At 52.3% G+C, this 16,720-nt stretch overlaps 1 protein-coding gene across 2 annotated transcripts in view; it reads left to right on the top strand.

The window, feature by feature from the left end:
• Positions 1-16,720, top strand: part of RALB (RAS like proto-oncogene B) — a 76,531-nt gene that overhangs the window by 6,414 nt on the left and 53,397 nt on the right. The window contains exons 3-5 of one of the 2 annotated variants that reach the window (XM_084999625.1): positions 7,881-8,007; positions 13,932-14,037; positions 15,950-16,063. The gene's annotated coding sequence lies outside the window, so the exon portion shown is untranslated. The remainder of the gene's footprint in view (positions 1-7,880; positions 8,008-13,931; positions 14,038-15,949; positions 16,064-16,720) is intronic. The other variant, XM_021074756.2, reaches the window with a different exon arrangement.

Raw genomic sequence — 16,720 nt, 5'->3', positions numbered from 1 at the left:
GGTTAAGGATCTGGTGTTGCCATGAGCTGTGGTGTAGGTCGCAGACATGGCTTGGATCTGGCGTCACTATGGCTCTAGTGTAGGCCAGCAGCTTATAGCTCCGATTTGACCCCTAGCCTGGGAACCTCCATATGCCGTGGGGGCGGCCCTTAAAAAAAAAAAAAGACAAAAGACATTATCAGTCAACTATACTCCAGTAACATTAAAAAAAAAAAAAAAAAAAAGTCATCTGAAAACCAGAAAAAGAGAAGCACTGGGAATAAGCTGTTGGGTGGAGATCAGGCTGGCTGGGTGATCCAGGGAGAGGCTGTTACAGCCTCTGGGCCAGAGCAATGCAGAGAGCCCCTGCCCTGGTGTATTTAAGCATGAGCCACAGAAGGGACCACCTGGAGAAGTTCCATGTGGCTCAGCAGTAACAAATCCGACTAGTATCTATGAGGATTCGGGTTCAATCCCTGGCATTGTTCAGTGGGTTAAGGATCCGGTGTTGCTGTGAGCTGTGTGTAGGTTGCAGACGCAGCTCGGATCCCGCTTTGCTGTGGCTGGTAATATAGGCTGAGAGCTGTAGCTCTGATTTGACCCCTAGCCTGGGACATCCCATGTGCTGCACCTGAGGCCCTAAAAAAACAAACAAAACCCACCAGGAGGCCAACCCCATCTCTGTTGAAACTACAGGCAGGGCCACTGAATCTAGAAATAAATTTCCAGCCCCAGTCCAATGCCGTGTCCTAGAAGTCACCTTCAAGGAGAGAAAACAGCTGACCTCTGAGACTGCAGATGTTTCTCACCATGAATTAGCTAAATATAAGTGGAAAATACATTTTTGAGGCTGGAGATAACAAAGGATTAAAACCTAAGCCAGGAGTTCCCTGGTGGCTCAGTGGGATCCAGCATCATCACTGCTGTGACTCAAGTCACTGCTGTGGTTCCATCCTTGGCCCAGGAACTTCCACCTGCCATGGGAAGCCCCGCCCCCCCCCCCCCAAAATCCCCAAACAATCCTCTCCTTTTCATGCAGTAGCTTCCTGCCCAAGAAAGACAATGAAATTCTGCAGAGTTCCTGCTGGTCTTCAGTTTTTCTCTTGTTAAGAACATAAAAATTATTTACCATCAAGGAGGTTCTTTCCAAATTGCCTGAAAGAGCTATAAACTTTCCAGCTTTCTCTAGGGAGACCTTGAGGTGGTGAATTACTCTTGACATAAATGAATTCCTACTGCAAATCCAGCATTACCAGATTTCTCCTAGGAAGACAGATAATTTCTTGAACTCCAAGCACTTTTACAGAGCAGGGGGTTTGAAAAAAGAGGTTTTGCTGTACAGTTTCTAAGTAGGTGATTAAAAAAAACCTCAGTGAAATGGTTTACTGGCCATTAGTACCACCACAGCAGATGCATCAGCAAAAGGAAACATCATAAATTGTATGGTTGGGATGCTGTGGGGAGCAGAGGAGTTTTTCTTTTTCTTTTTGCTTTTTAGGGCTGCACCCGCGGCATATGGAAGTTCCCAGGCTAGGGATCGAATCGGAGCTACAGCTGCCGGCCTACACCACAGCCACAGCAATGCCAGATCTGAGCAGCATATATGTGAACTACACCACAGCTCACGGCAACTCCAGATCCCGGACCCACTGACAAGGCCAGGGATCAAACCTGCATCCTCATGGATACTGTTCAAATTCGTTTCCACTGCACCACCACAGGAACTCCCTCAATATTTTATTCTGTCCCAATGCCTCATTTAGATGCAGCTGGATCCTCCTAAGATAAATCAGGGCCAACACTTCATGGCCCACACCGGGAGCCAGCACTGTTGTGGACTGTGGCGCAGGTCCAATCACTGTCCAAATGTCTACACACCAGGATCTGGGGGCTCCGTGGCTGGGAACTTTCTCAGCTCCAACAGCTGGGGAGCAGCAGAGTGGGGTGCACTAGCCTTCTGCCTCCAGAGTCTGGCTCTGCACCACCAGCACACTGCCTCCCACCACTCATCTAGGATAAAGTAGCATTTGTTGAGCACCTACTGTGTTCCAAGCAGGATCGAGGCACACATCACTAAAATCCCGGCCAGATTCCTCTCTCCCCAGGAAGGTGAGGAGGGGGAGATGGAGAGGACAGGCGTAGGCTTTTGCCCTCCTCAGCTGACTCTGTAGGGGTAGAGCTGATAGGAAAGGGGCCAGTGCGCGGGGCCAGGCCGGGTGTGGCAGGAGGAGGGTGGAGGTGCAGAGCCCAGGGCAGCCTCAGGCCCTCCCAGTCCAGGTGCAACCACCGCTGCGGGCTGACAACCCAGAACACATCCCATCTGCTCAGCATGGCCACCGGGGATGCTGGCTGAGTGCCCGTCCCAGGAGAGCCTGCCAGCCTGGGCACCTGCTTTCCCAGGCTCACCACACAGGTAGGCACAGCCCAGGTGTCTGGCTGTTTTGGCTTCAGGGTCACGGCCTCCGCAGCTAAGCCCTCATGGGACACACAGGAACTCAGGTTTGGGTGGTAGCGTCCAAAAGCCAATTAATACAGGGCTTGAGGGCAAGTCTGTCTGACAGTGGTTTGGCCAAACTTTCAATCCCTTGTGAGATGGAAGATGCGGGTTGTGAGCTGTGACTGCAGCTCAGGGCCAGCTGCTGCCAGTAGGGCCAGGCCCCCCAGGTGGCCCTTCCTATGGCACGCAGTGGAGGTATATCTAGAGCAGGGGGCCTTTCAGGCAGCCGTTCCTCCTCTGCAGGTTCCCCCAGACCCACTTTGCAGGTGGGCCTTAAAAAGAAAAAGATTATTTGAGATGACCTTCGTGAAAGCAGCCAGCACATGGTAGGTACTCAATAAATGCTTGTCCTTTCCTATTTTATGCCAGGTGCCTCTCTCTCCGTGGAAGGGGGTGGGCAGGGATGCCCCGCTGCTTGGTGGAGTTTGGAGGAGAAGGTGGGGGGTCATGGGTGGAGGAGGGGCGGGAATGACTGGGGGGCACCTCGGGGTGCTGTGTGCAACCTGGGGAGCAGCTGGGGGTGAGGCTGGCGGCTTGGGCCTGGGCCTGGCCGAGAGCCTGGACTTCGAGGGAGGTCACCAAAGGTGTGTGTTAGGTTTGCCAAGGGAGGAACGTGCAAGGCCTAGTTGGTAAAGCAAGAGAGATTTTCTTAAGGCATCAGAGGGGCCCAGGCTGAGCTCAAGATGGTGCCAGCCCTGACTGTGAGGAGGTGCTAAGCTTATAAAGAATCTGTGGCTGGAGTTGATGGTGGAAACGTGTGGCAGGAATGACGAAGAAGGTGGAGGTGGGGGGGAAGGTGGTCGAGTGTGTAAGAGGGCAATGAATCCTCGTAGGAGGTTAATCTATGCTCCACATTCCGGGAAAGGGTGTAGATCTTGCTGGGCTGTCCCCATGTCCACAACGGGTCTCCAAGGTGAACAGTCACATCTGGGGGCCCATCTCCATCCTCCTGGGAACCTATCAGTGTGGAGGGGGCAAGGCCTGGTCTGATTGTGTGTGGAGCCAGTTGGGAGGGGAGGCTTCCTCAGAGACCCTGGTCCAGGCCTTCCCACCTCCTGCCCCCTCACGCCATCATCGCCCATCCTGGATTAAAGGGTGGACGATGTGAACCCAGTCTCCGGAGCTGTCTTCTGCTTGGTCTGCGTGAGGAAGATGGAGGGCCTTCCTTAGGACCTTGCTACTTCCTTGTGTGAACTGAAGTTTGGCCCTCGCCATCTGCCTCTACGTGGAGTAAAACGGGAGCCACCACGGCTGCAGCCAAACGGCAGCATCCCCTGAGCAGAGCTCAGGGTGGAGACCAGAAGTGAGGCACTCTGTGTTCTGGGAAAACTGGAAGAATGGGTTTTCAAAGAGTAGGATCTTTTTAGGAGAAGATTTTATGAGCCCAACTCTTGCATCTCCTCATATCTAGAAAAACACTAAAATCCATCAGCAATGACTAATGTCTGGGACTAGTATCAACCTTCACAAGACCAGCAGCAAACTTCTGCAAAATGTGTGCCAGGCTGCATGCACCTCCCCCTTCACCTTTATGATTTGTATCGAGATATTTCCCCTTTCCTCGCAGGGCAGTATTTCAGAGCTATCTGAGATACTGCCTCCTGGGCTGCAGTTAAGTTGACGAAACAAAAGATGTCACGGTCATTGTGAGAACAGCCACTCCCAAGGGTGGGTCAGTGAGCCCTGAGGAGACTCAGGAAAGAAACAAGACTGGCCCACAGCTGAGGTGCCTGTCAATGGAGTCATTCCAGTAAGGCCAGGCCCTGACATCTTCCCATAGAAACTGATTTTCTATAAATCTTTTTCTCCAAATCTGATCATTTGTAAATCTTTTGTTCTTACTGGCAAAACTCACACATCCTAGCTCCCCCCTGGCCTCCTCAGAGCGGGGTTTTTTTCAGGGCTACCTGAGATGCTGTTTCCCCGAGCTGAAGCCCTAATTTCACCCTCCTCCCCAATAAAACCTAACCCTCACCTTTCAGGTTGTGACTTTTTTTAAGTCAACACTTGCATTCAGAGTTGAAGTCAAACCATGCGCCCAACGACCTGACTCTTTGCTTCATGGCACCGGCTCCTTTCTGGACTTGGCTCTGCTGTCGCTCCTCCCTCAGTTTCAAGCGAGCAGAGGGTGGAGAAATTTGAGCACCAGCAGTGCAGGGGGATGGGAGGAGGGCAACGTTGGCCTCTTGCTCCCCCCCAGAGTTGCCATCCCTGTGCCCACAAGGGTGTCCTCGTACCCAGCATGGTGCCTGGCAACTAGTGTGTGGTCAGGACATCACCCTGATGTGATGTGCCTACTGAGTGCCAGGATCTCTGAGGTCCACACCCCCCCATGGTTTTGAAGCCCAGGATTTGAGGGGGGCAGGAGCCACAAGCCCAGGAGGAGGTGACCAGCTCACCCCCCACAGGGTACCTGATCCAGCACTTTCCAGGAGGTCACCAGTGTGCTGATGGGTGTGTGGCTCAGGTGATCTGTCTTGAAAGTGGAGGGGGGGCGGTGCGCAGGAGAGGCATTGCCTCTGTTCTACCGCCTGTGATCTGAGCTGGCCTCTTGCTGGAAACAGCTGACTTTTCTTATCACAGAGCTTGGCCGCCATTGGGGAATTTCGGGAGGATGAGGGGCAGGTCCGGAAAGGAAACCGCCCACCACTCATTGTTTCCTGAGACCCAAACACAAAGGAGGTGATGCTGCAGGGGGGTTGTTTTTTCCCTTAAGAACGAGCCAGCCCCAGTCGGAAAAGGGAGGCCGTTATCCTTTTCATCTAGTGCTTTGTTCCTTCTAGAACGTCTGAATGTATGTGGAGTTTCAGCAGCTGCAGATGGGGAGGGGAGAAGGGCAGAGTCTGCACGCAAGAGTGGCGGGCAGGTGGGTGCAGCCAGTGGGGCCCAGATTGAATCAAACCCCTGTGATTCAGGCATTTTCAGCCTCATGGGAGAGAAGCAGCTCAGAGAGGCCAAGGGGCTTACCCCAGGGTCACACAGCATGTGCTGATGGGGCTGTGATTTGAATCCAGGCCTCTGTGACTCCAAGCCCTGTTAAATCTCCCTGGATGGGAGGAACAGCTGGATATACTCCGGCCTGCCTCCCCGTCTAGTTCTGGATCATTCCAGGCCTTTCCTCCATCAGAGCTTGCCATTTCCACGTCCCAGCCTCAGGGGGCCTGCCTTCTGCTGTGTATACTGCTGGGTCGGTGAGAGGGTGGCTTCTGAGTCAGGGAGTTTTGGTGACAGTGTCTCTTTGGGTGGGGCCATGAGAGCCCAGCCCCAGGGGAGAGGGGAAGGCTTTTTACTGGGAACCCAGAACAGCGGCGGCAAAGTCAGTGCAGAGAGCTGGAGGGGAAGCTGCCACTAAGGGTCCCCTGATTCCCTCAGTCACAGCTGCTTGTCCTTGGCCCTGTGTCAGCTCTGTGCTCTTGCAGGAAAGCCACGGGGATCCCATGCCCTGTGCCCACCCTCTCCCCACTGCTCCCAGAAAGGGCCCTTCCTGAGCCTTCCCAGAAGGGTGGCCTGAGGTGGCCCCAGCTGTAAATAACCCCTGGGAGCCACAGGCCCAAGGTCCCCGCCAGGAGGAAAAAGAGCCCGTTTTTCTCCCAGGAAACCAAAGAACCAAAGCTCAGGCCAGAATCCAGTTCACAGGTTTCACAGATCACCTGTTAGAAGCAGGGTCCAGAAATGGGGGAACGGCCACCTCACACCTCTTAGGATGGCTACTATGAAAAAGCAGAAAATAGGAGTTCCCATTGTGGCTCAGTGGGTTAAGAACCCAACCTAGTGTCTGTGAGGATGTGGATTCCACACCTGAACTTGTTCAGTGGGCTAAGGAGCTGGTGTTGCTGCAAGCTGTGGCCTAGGTCACAGATGCGGCTCGGATTGGGGTGTTGCTGTGTCTGTGGCATAGGCTGGCAGCTGCTGCTCTGATTTGACCCCTAGCCTGGGAACCTCCATATGCCAGGGGTGTGGTCCTAAAACAAAACAAAACAAACAAAAACAGAAAATAAGTCTTGGCGAGGATGTGGAGAAACTGGAATCTTGTGCACAGTTGGCGTGAATGTAAAATGGTGCAGCCATTGTGGAAGAATGCATGGAGCTTCCTCAAGAAGGTAAACATAGAACTCTATGTGATTGCAGCTCCATTTCTGTGTATAAACCCTAAAGATTTGGAAGCAGGATCTCAAAGAGCTAGTGCATGTCCATGCCCCTAGTAGCATTATCCATTGAAGGGTGAATGCATAACCCAAATGTTTTATACATATAAACAAAGGAAATTCTGGGAGTTCCTTGGTGGTCTAATGGTTAGGATTCAGCACTTTCACTGCTGTGGCCCAGGTTCGATCACTGGTCTCGGAACTGAGATTCCACATCGAGCCACTGCACATCAGGCCAAAAAAATTTTTAAAAAGGTAGGGGGGTGGAATTCTGACATAGGCTACAGCGTGGATGAACCTCAAGGACTTTAAGTGAAGTGAAATAAGCCAGTCACCAAAAGATAGACACCGTATGGCTGCATTTACATGCGGGCTCTAGAAGAGTCAGATTCATGCTGATCCCCAGGTGCTGGGGCGCGGGGGTGGAGAAGGTATGGGGAATTATTTAACATACAGAATTTCAATTTGGGGAGTTCCCGTCGTGGTGCTGTGGTTAACGAATCCGACTAGGAACCATGAGGTTGCGGCTTCCATCCCTGCCCTTGCTCAGTGGGTTAAGGATCCAGCATCACCATGAGCTGTGGTGTAGGTTGAAGAGGAGGCTCGGATCCTGTGTTGCTGTGGCTCTGGCGTAGGCTGGTGGCTACAGCTCCGATTCGACCCCTAGCCTGGGAACCTCCATGTGCCGCAGGAGCGGTGCAAGAAATGGCAAAAAGACAAAAAAAAAAAAAAAAAAAAAAAGAATTTCAATTTGGGAAGGTGAGAAGGTTCTGGAGAAGGAGGGTAGTAATGGTTACATAGCAACTGGAATGTAATTAAGGCCCTTGAAAGTGCACTTAAAAATGGTTGAGGAGTTCCTATCATGGCTCAGCGGAAAGGAATCTGACTAGCATCCATGAAGACACAGGTTTGATCCCTGGCCTTGCTCAGTGGGTTAAGGATCCGGCGTTGCCATGAGCTGTGGTTTAGTTTGCAGATGCGGCTCAGATCTCGAGTTGCTGTGGCTGTGGCCTAGGCCAGTGGCTAAAGCTCCGATTCGACCCCTAGCCTGGGAACCTCCATGTGCTACGGGTGTGGCCCTAAAAAGACAAAAAAAGGGGGGGGGATTGAAATGGTGAGTTTTATGTTGTGTATTTTATCACAATTTAAAAAAAATTAACTCAAAACAAAACAAAATCAAGGAAATGGTGTGGACCAAGGGGCTCCTACAGGCCCAAATGGCAGCAAACTCTCTGTATCGTGTTATTGAATCTCCCCAGCCTGCTCTGTGAGCTCACTCCGCTTACAGACAAGAAAACTGAGGCTTGGAAGTTCCTGCTGTGGCTCAACAGGATTGGCAGCATTGCTGAAGCACCAGGATGCAGGTTTGACCCCCGGCCTGGCACGGTGAGTTAAAAGATCCAGCATTGCCACAGCTTTGGTGTAGGTCACAACTGAGGCTTGGATCTGATCCCTGGCTCAAAGACTCCATATGCTGAGGGGTGGCCAAAAAAGAAAAAAAAGGAAAACTGAGGCTCAGGCCATACAGCACCCCAGGGGCCTGGGCTGTCTGTGGCAGCCCAGGATGTCGATCAACTTTACATTCTGAGTGAGAGCTGGCTGCAGGGTGTTGGGCTGGCTGAGTTGTAGCATTGGGCACTCAGTCTGAGGGGTCTTATGATTTCAGCTGGGGGTTCTCTAGCCACAGGACAGCAGCAGAATACAAGGTGCTGTGGAATCAGTGGTGAAGTGTATAGACAATCTGAGAGGCTGAGTCATGGAGGAGGGGTGGTAGAGGAGGGGTGGGATCGGGGAAGCCCCGGAGAGGTGCCTCCCCGCTGCCCACCTCCGCGAGGGGTAGCGCTGCTACATGCCATCTCATTGGAGCCTGCAGCCGTCCTTGCTGGGGGGCTGCTTGCATGCTTTGGAGGTGTGTGTTGGGGGGGGCTCTGTCTGGGAGCCATTTGTCTGGCCTGCTTCTCTGGCCTCCCTTCTCAGCCAGCCCTGCAGCTGGGCTCTGACAACGTTGGTTGGTGTGGGCTGCTGCAGTTTGCCCATCCAGAGACCCTGGGCTTGGGTAGTTTTGTCAGATTTTGCAAATAAAAATACAAGATGCCTTGGGAGTTCCCTGGTGGCACAAAGGGTTAAGGGTCTGGCATTGTCACAGCTGTGCCTCAGGTTTGATCCCTGGCCCAAGAACTTCTTCATGCTGAGGGTGTGGCCAAAAGAAAAATTCAATTTGGCATCTTGTTCTTTTTTTTTTTTTTTTTTTTTTTTTTTTTTTGGGCTGTTCCTGGGCCAGGAATGGAACCCATGCCACAGCAGAGACCCAACCCATGGCAGAGACAATACCAGACCCTTAACCTCTAGGCCACCAGGGAACTCCAGATGCCCAAATGATTTTGAATTTCAGATCATCAATGAAGAATTTATAGTGTAAATATGTTCCCAACATTGCATCTCCGGTTGATGTGGCAACCTTAGTAGCCTTGGGGCTTTGTCCACTCTGGGAGAGGGGCCAGTGGATGGTGCTCTGGGTGCTCCGGGTCAGGGCCTGCTGGCCTCAGGCAGAGCCAGGCCTGCCACAGACATTGGTCATCAGGGCCTGGGCCCAGCCTGTCACAGCTCTGCTGAGACACACGAGGTGGCCCTGGGTCAAACCACTACCCAATGTGAGCTGATCAGTCTGACAGTGGGGCACTAATTACCAGATGGAGTAAAATGGGCCATGTGCCTGACACTGCTCTGCGTGCCCTGCAGAGCCTGCTGTGGGAGATGGGTGCTGTCAACACCTTGCAGGTCTGTGTTCCAGATCTGGCAGGCTGTTTCTGCACGCGTCTCGCCATGGCCTGCCTGTAGTCTCAGGGCCTCTAGGCCCTCTGGCCGCCAAGTACCTGCTCCTGTGTCCACCACCTCGCACCTACCTCGGGGCATCCCCAGTTGTGAATGGCTCGCCTAATCCTATATCTCGAACCATCCCCTTATTCATCCTCCCTCCCACCCACTCACCCATCCATCCACTCACTCACCCACTCATCCACCCGCCCACCCATCCATCCATCAATCCACCCAACCATCCACTCACCCACCCACTCATCTACCCACCCACCTATCCATCTACCTATTCTACCCAGCCACCCGCGTACCCACCCAACCATCCACTCATCTACTCATCTATCCATCCATCCATCCACCCATCTATCCTCCAACCATCCATCCATCCATCCATCCGTTAATTAACAGGTTCCGAGGCTTGCTAAGGATCAAACCCTGTAATGGGCCCTTTGATGTATAACATCTCAGCTGTGGGAGGGATCAGAGGAATTAATATTTAAGTGTGAGAGGCTAATGACAGCCATCAGATATGACCTGGTGAACCAAGGATCCATGTTCCCGTGTTTTAGCACCAGGAGATCTGGGGAGAGATTCTCTAGCCTCGCCCTTTAGGCAGCAGCCACTCCTCCAAGGGAGTTCCTGGAACAGGCTTCAGGCTGTGATGAGATGGGAGCTGGAGCGCTGGGGGGCCAGGAGTCCAGAGGAGCCACAACAGCAGGGGACTGAGCTGGCTCTGCCGAAGGTTTGGCCTCTACCTGGGCCAGTTGCCCAAGGGGAGGGGTGAGAATACAGGATGGCACTCTTTCCTGAAAGCTGGGGCCTGGCAGAGCTCTGCCATAGCTGGTGCTCAGCATAGACCTGAGACCATCACCAGGTAGAGAAAACCCAGGTTTAGACAGGGGAGGTGACTTGTCCAAGGTCACACAGCCTTGCAGCCATGGGACTGGGATAAAGGGTGTGTTTTTCATCATCAGGCACATCTGGTTTGAGGCCTGTTCTGCCTCTCAACCTGCCTGACCTACCTGTTAATAGGAAATTACACCTCCCTCTTTTTTGTTCTTTTTTTTTTTTAGAGCCGCACCCGAGGCATATGGAAGTTCCCAGGCTAGGGGTCAATTTGGAGCTACAGCTGCCAGCCTACACCACAGCCACAGCAACACCAGATCTAAGCCGTGTCTGTGACCTACACCACAGCTCATGTCAACGCTGGATCACCAACTCACTGAACGAGGCCAGGGATCGACTCACATCCTCATGGATGTCAGATTTGTTTCAACAGGAACTCCTGCACCTCCCTCTTAAGACAGTAGGGCATGAAAGATGCCGAGATGCTGTTATAAATTGCTTGGCACAGGACCTGGCAGGGTGCCCACCTGACCTGCTGAGCGGAGAGGTGGGCCCCTGTCTTGGCTGAAAGGCCTCAGACTCATCCTGTGGCCTCTTCAGCTCTGGGCCTCATCTCCTCTCTGTCTGCAGTGAGGGCAGGCAGGAGCAGGTCCCCCAGGAGAGAGAGCAGGAATCCAGCTCTGGCCACTGGGCCTTCTCTTGGCACCAGCATCTGGGCTGCACATCTATCCAGAAGTAGACTGCTTCCTGCCATGTATGGCCCCGACTATTATGACTGGATCTGCCACCTGCATGGGTTGTGCCAGGATGTCCCAGGAGTGTGGCCCTAGCCACTCTGTCCTTCTGGAGTTTTCCCAGTGGGGCCCTGCCTCGGGGGAACCTAAAGAGGATGCAGCTTTTTCCCACCCCTGGGGGCCAGACTAACCTCACTGTTACTTTAATTTTACTCCCTTCCGCCACATTTCTTGGCATGATAAGGAATTACAACTCTACAGAAAAATGTATTGCAGAAAAGAGGATGGTTCCCCAGTCCCCATCCCAGAGACATGAATTTTTTTTCTGCTCATTTTTTTAGGGCTGAACCCCTGGCACATGGAAGTTCCCAGGCTAGGGGTCAAATCGGAACTACAGCTGCTGGCCTACACCACAGCCACAACAGTACCACATCCGGGTTATATCTGTGACCTACACCATATCTCACAGCAGTGCCAGGTCTATGACCCACTGAGAGAGGTCAGGGATTGAACCTACATCCTCATGGATACTAGTTGGGTTTGTTTCCAACGCACCACGATGGGAACTCCCAGAGATGTGAATTTTAATGTCTGGGTGGTCTTGCTTTTGGAGGAGGGACTAGGGGATGGGAGGGCAGGGGTGAGACTCCACTTGTAATAGTTTTGCTTTCTTTCCAAATCAGAAACTCTCCTGACTCAGGGGCCCCTTATCCCCCACTGGCCACCTCACATTCCTCAGACCTCTGACCCTTTAGCCTTGACCTGCTCTCTGGAGCTCATGCAGGAAAGAGATCTATTTTAAAAAGAAAATCAAAACACATTTTTAAAAGGTGTTGCTGGAGTTTCCGTCGCGGCGCAGTGGTTAACGAATCCAACTAGGAACCGTGAGGTTGCGGGTTCGATCCCTGCCCTTGCTCAGTGGGTTAACGATCCGGTGTTGCCGTGAGCTGTGGTGTAGGCTGCAGACGCGGCTCGGATCCTGCGTTGCTGTGGCTCTGGTGTAGGCTGGTGGCTACAGCTCCGATTCGACCCCTAGCCCGGGAACCTCCATATGCCGCCGGAGCGGCCCAAGAAATAGCAAAAAAGCCAAAAAAAAAAAAAAAGGTGTTGCTGAGGTTTACATTGTGGCTCAGTGGGTTATGAACCCAACTAGTATCCATGAGGATGTGGGTTTGATCCCTGACCTCGCTCAGTGGGCTGATGATCTGGAGTTGGCTGTGGCTGTGACGAAGGCTGGCAGCTATAGCTCTGATCCAACCCTTAGCCTGGAGCTTCCATATGCTATGGGTGTGGCTCTAAAATGCAAAAAAAAAAAACCCCACAAAAACCGGTGTTGCTGGATTTCCCTGGTAGCATAGCAGTTAAGGATCTGGCGTTGTCACTGCCGTGATTTGGGTTCATTCCCTGGCCTTGGAACCTCCACCTGCCGTGGGTGTATCCCCTCCCCCTAAAAAGTGTTGCTAATTTAAAAAATCATGGAGCGGGGAAGGGCTGGTGTTTACGGTGATTGGCTGAGGGCAGGGATAGGGGTGGGCAGGGTGGCAGCTTGAGGCCAAGGCTGAAATGCAGGCCCCCTCACCTTCTCCAGAGGAGCTGGAATCAGCCTCGAGCAGCAGGCAGGTGGTGACTAAAAACCCGGGGGCCTGGACTTCACTGGGAGGCTGCAAGGATGGTTCTGGCTGCACTAGGCCAAGAGCAGAGCTAGTCAAGGCCCAGCTCCAGACCTAGGCTTGACCTCAGGCTTTTGCCCCTTGGTCCTCTGTGCCCTGTGGGCCCCCGAGGCCCAGGGTCCTTATCTATAAGGTGAGGAATAGCAGTGCCATGGGCTGCTGTGGGGATCACGAGAGAGCAAAGGGCAGTCTGCACAACACAGGCCCGAGAAAGGCCCCCAGATGCTGGGGAGGAAGCACTTGCCTTGGCTCTTCTCAGTTCTTTTGGCTGGTCGAAGAATTAAATGAACACGGGACAGACTAATAGGAGAAATCAAAGTTTATTACCTATGTACAGGGGCTCCCTAAGAATACGGGGCCCACGGAGAAGTCAGGCAGTTGAGGCTTATCTGCCCTCTGAAGTGGGGGGAGGGGCTGGGGACTATCGACGGCAAGGAAGAGGAATGTCCATTGTGCCTCATGGTGCCCCTGAAGAGGTGGGTTCGATCCCTGGCCTCACTCAGTGGGTTAAGGATCCAGCATTGCTGCAGTTGCAGCATGGGTCACAGAGGCGGCTTGGATCTGGTGTGGCTGTGGCTGTGGTGTAGGTTGCAGATGCAGCTCTGATTTGACTCCTGGCCCAGGAACTTCCATACACTGCAGGTACAGCTGTAAAATGAAGGAAAAAAAAAGGTGAGGAAGACAATTCACAGGAAGATGAGATGAGAGGATGTTTAGAAAACAAATGTTTGCTGGGCTGTGCAGTGACACTGGGACCCAGAATTCCTCAGTGATGACCTAGGCCTTGCTAATTCCGCCTGGTCCATCATGCCTGGTACTCATGATATTATGATAATCTATAATATTTTCCTGAAACAGGTCCTCCATCTAAATTCTTTCAGGCAGTTAGGAGGAGGGTCAAAGGTTCCTCCTCGGTCTTTGGGCCTTTGTGTTCAGCTCAAAATAATCCAAAATAATCTGTAGGCCAAAGAGAAAATTTTTTTTTTGTTTTTTTTGGGGGGGGGGTGTGCACCTTACAGAAATCCTGGACCAGGGATCAAACCCTTGCCATAGCAGCGACCCGAGCTGTAGCAATGACAATGCTGGATCCTTAACCCACTGAGCCACCAGGGAACTCTAGAGAGACACATTTTGGGGTGGCAAAGTTTGCTCCCCTGCACAGCCAACATCACCTTCTTTCCTCATCTGCCTTCCTAACTCAGGCTTTTGTGTCCTGTCCTTTTTATCTGTCTGTCTGCCTGCCCAGGTGCTGACAGCTGGACTCTGACTCACTGGGTGACATGCATCTCAAGATCAGAAGAACGTCTGGGTGGGGGACCCAGCTCTGGTTGGGTGTCGTCAGCAGGCACTGGGTGGGTGATATGGGCCCTCAGAGAAGGACAGGTGGCTGAGATGGGACCCTCAGGAGCTCTGGGGTCTGAGGAGCAATGGAGTCAAGGCACCAAGAAGGCAGGGTTGGTGTGCGGTGGCTGAGGCTGGCACCTTTGAGGCCGAGGCAGCATCCGGGGAAGACCTCGCAATGCGGTCAGGAGAACACGCTGGCAGGGAGAGAGGAGGGGTGTTTTCATGCTCTTGGATGGGGCTGGCTTCTGGAGAGACGGGGTAATATTTCATGTTGGAGAGCGTTCAGCACAGCATCCAGACACTCAAATTTCATTTTATATCACAAGCCAGGGCTTTGCCGCTGCCACCCTGCAGGGTTTTTATCTGGTTACCTGGAAGTGGTGTACCCTGCAGATTTTTGGAAGCACTGAGCATGGGTGTCTATGAAGTTGGACGAGGAGAACGTGAGCTGGCAAGGGGTGGGGCATAGCCATAATGAAGACTTATTATTTAATGACCGGATAGACTTGTCCTCATTTCATGGAGATAACTCTTGGTAAACTATGACAGCAGAAAGATAAGTGCGGCTCATTCAACACTTCAAAACAGAAAGGAATCTTTTTGTGGGGTGGGGGGGAGTCTTACCAGTGGCATGCGAAAGTTCCCAGGCCAGGCAGCAGCGACAACACCTAATCCTTAACTGCTAGGCCACCAGGGAACTCGGAGAGGAATTCTTTCCTTCTTTCTTCCTTCCTTTCTCTCTCTCTCTCTCTCTCTCTCCCTTCCTTCCTTGTCTTTTTAGGGCTTCCCCTGTGCCATATGGAAGTTCCCAGGCTAAGGGCAGAATTGGAGCTGCAGCTGCCGGCCTGCACCACAGACACACAACTTGGGCTCGAGATCCAAGCCTCAGCTACCATCTACACCACAGTTCACGACAAGGTAGGATCTTTAACTCACTGAGTGAGGCCAGGGATCGACCCTGAGTCCTCATGGATACTAGTTGGGTTCGTTACCACTAAGCCACAACAGGAACTCCTCATTTGTTTCTAATGTGTTACCCAAGTTGATTAATTTCTTTTAGAAGAAGAAAGCTCATTCTCTAGCTAATGACGTGGACCTCTGCTTTCCCAGAAGAACAATTCCTGGGAATATCTGGTTAGTTCCTGCTGCCTGGCTGGGGCTGGTGAGATGACATAGAAAGGGAGTAACGCAGAGAGAGAAGCTCTCAATAAAACACTTAGCAGAAAGTGGTTGAGAAAAGGCCCAGTAAGTCTTTTTCAAGTGGCCATAAATAATCGAGCACCAAAGTCAAGAGCCGGAATGTGGCTGGGAATAAGAAAGCGCCAGCGCTTTTCTTGGTAGCTGCCAGCAAGAGGCTTCAAGAAAGGAAGGCAGAGGGATATTCCCCAGGCTTTGGGGAGGCTCCAAGAAAGCATCACCCTTACCTGGTGCCTTGGGTGAGAACTCAGGAGTCTGAACCTTTGCCAGCCCCAGCCAGGAAGGGAAAAGTCACTCCATCCTAGTAGTGTGAGTTAAAGACCTCCGGTCCTCAGAGTTCCCATTGTGGTTCAGTGGGTTAAGAGCCTGACACAATGTCTGTGACAGTGTGGGTTTGCAGTGGGTCGGGGATCCGGCATTGCCATGAGCGGCGATGTAGGTCACAGATATGGCACGGATCTGGCGTTGCTGTGGCTGTGGTATAGGCTGGCAGCTGCAGCTCTGATTTGACCCCTGGCCCGGGAACTTCCATATGCTGCAGGTGTGCCCCCCCCCTCAAAAAAAAGATCTCTGGTCCTCCCCTAAATCCTTCCCCTAGCCTAAGACCTCAAGTTTCAGTTTCGGATGATGCAAATGCCCAGGAAGGAGTGGGTACCCACTGAGCTGTCTTTAGCCCTTTATTCCTATGTGCGGATGAACCCATGAGGCTGTTTCTGAGAACAGGAGGAGCTGGCAGGAAGCGCCGGACACTGAGGGCTGGAGAAACAGAGAGGGAGATGACCAAGAAGAACCCTAAGGAGTCTTGCTGTTTATAGTGGATTCTCCCTATAACCATTGGTAGGTAAGAATGGCTTCTTTTCATCTGTAGATCGGTGGCTCTCCCTCTTTCCCTCCTCCCTCCTCCCTTCCTCCCTTCCTCCCTTCCTCCCTTTCTCTCTTTCTCTCTTTCTTTCTTTCTTTCTTTCTTTCTTTCTTTCTTTCTTTCTTTCTTTCTTTCTTTCTTTCTTTCTTTCTTTCCTAGGGCTGCACCTGCAGCATATGGAAAAGGCTAGGCAGCTGCTGGACAACATCATAGCCTCAGCAATGTGGGATCTGAGCCATGTCCATGACCTACACCACAGCTCATGGCAATGCCTGATCCTTAACCCACTGAGTGAGGCCAGGGATGGAACCTGCAACCTCATGGACACTAGTCACGTTTGTTACCGCTGAGCCACGACGAGAACTACCCCCCTCTTTTTTCTAATCCAGATGGTCACCAAGTATCAAATGCCTGCAGGGATAATTGGAGCTTGTCAGACTCTTTCTAATAATACCGTCTATTTATATCATCCTGCCAGCTCTGGGAGCAAGTCTCATATGCTGGCTGATGTTCTAGGAAATTGGCCAGCTGCCCTCTCACATTCTCCCCTGTTCTGCCTGGCTTTTGAGCACCTATCTCCTGGGGTCAAAGCACCTCTAGAGGTCCGAACTCCCAGCCGCTGGGATTGGCAG

The sequence above is a fragment of the Sus scrofa genome, chromosome 15, assembly GCF_054392235.1.
Source record: "Sus scrofa isolate SSC_HxYL_T2T_F1_AM1 chromosome 15, Sscrofa_HxYL_maternal_Yorkshire_Landrace_v2.0, whole genome shotgun sequence".
Taxonomy (NCBI): Eukaryota; Metazoa; Chordata; class Mammalia; order Artiodactyla; family Suidae; genus Sus; species Sus scrofa.
This window is presented reverse-complemented; position numbering and strand designations above follow the sequence as displayed.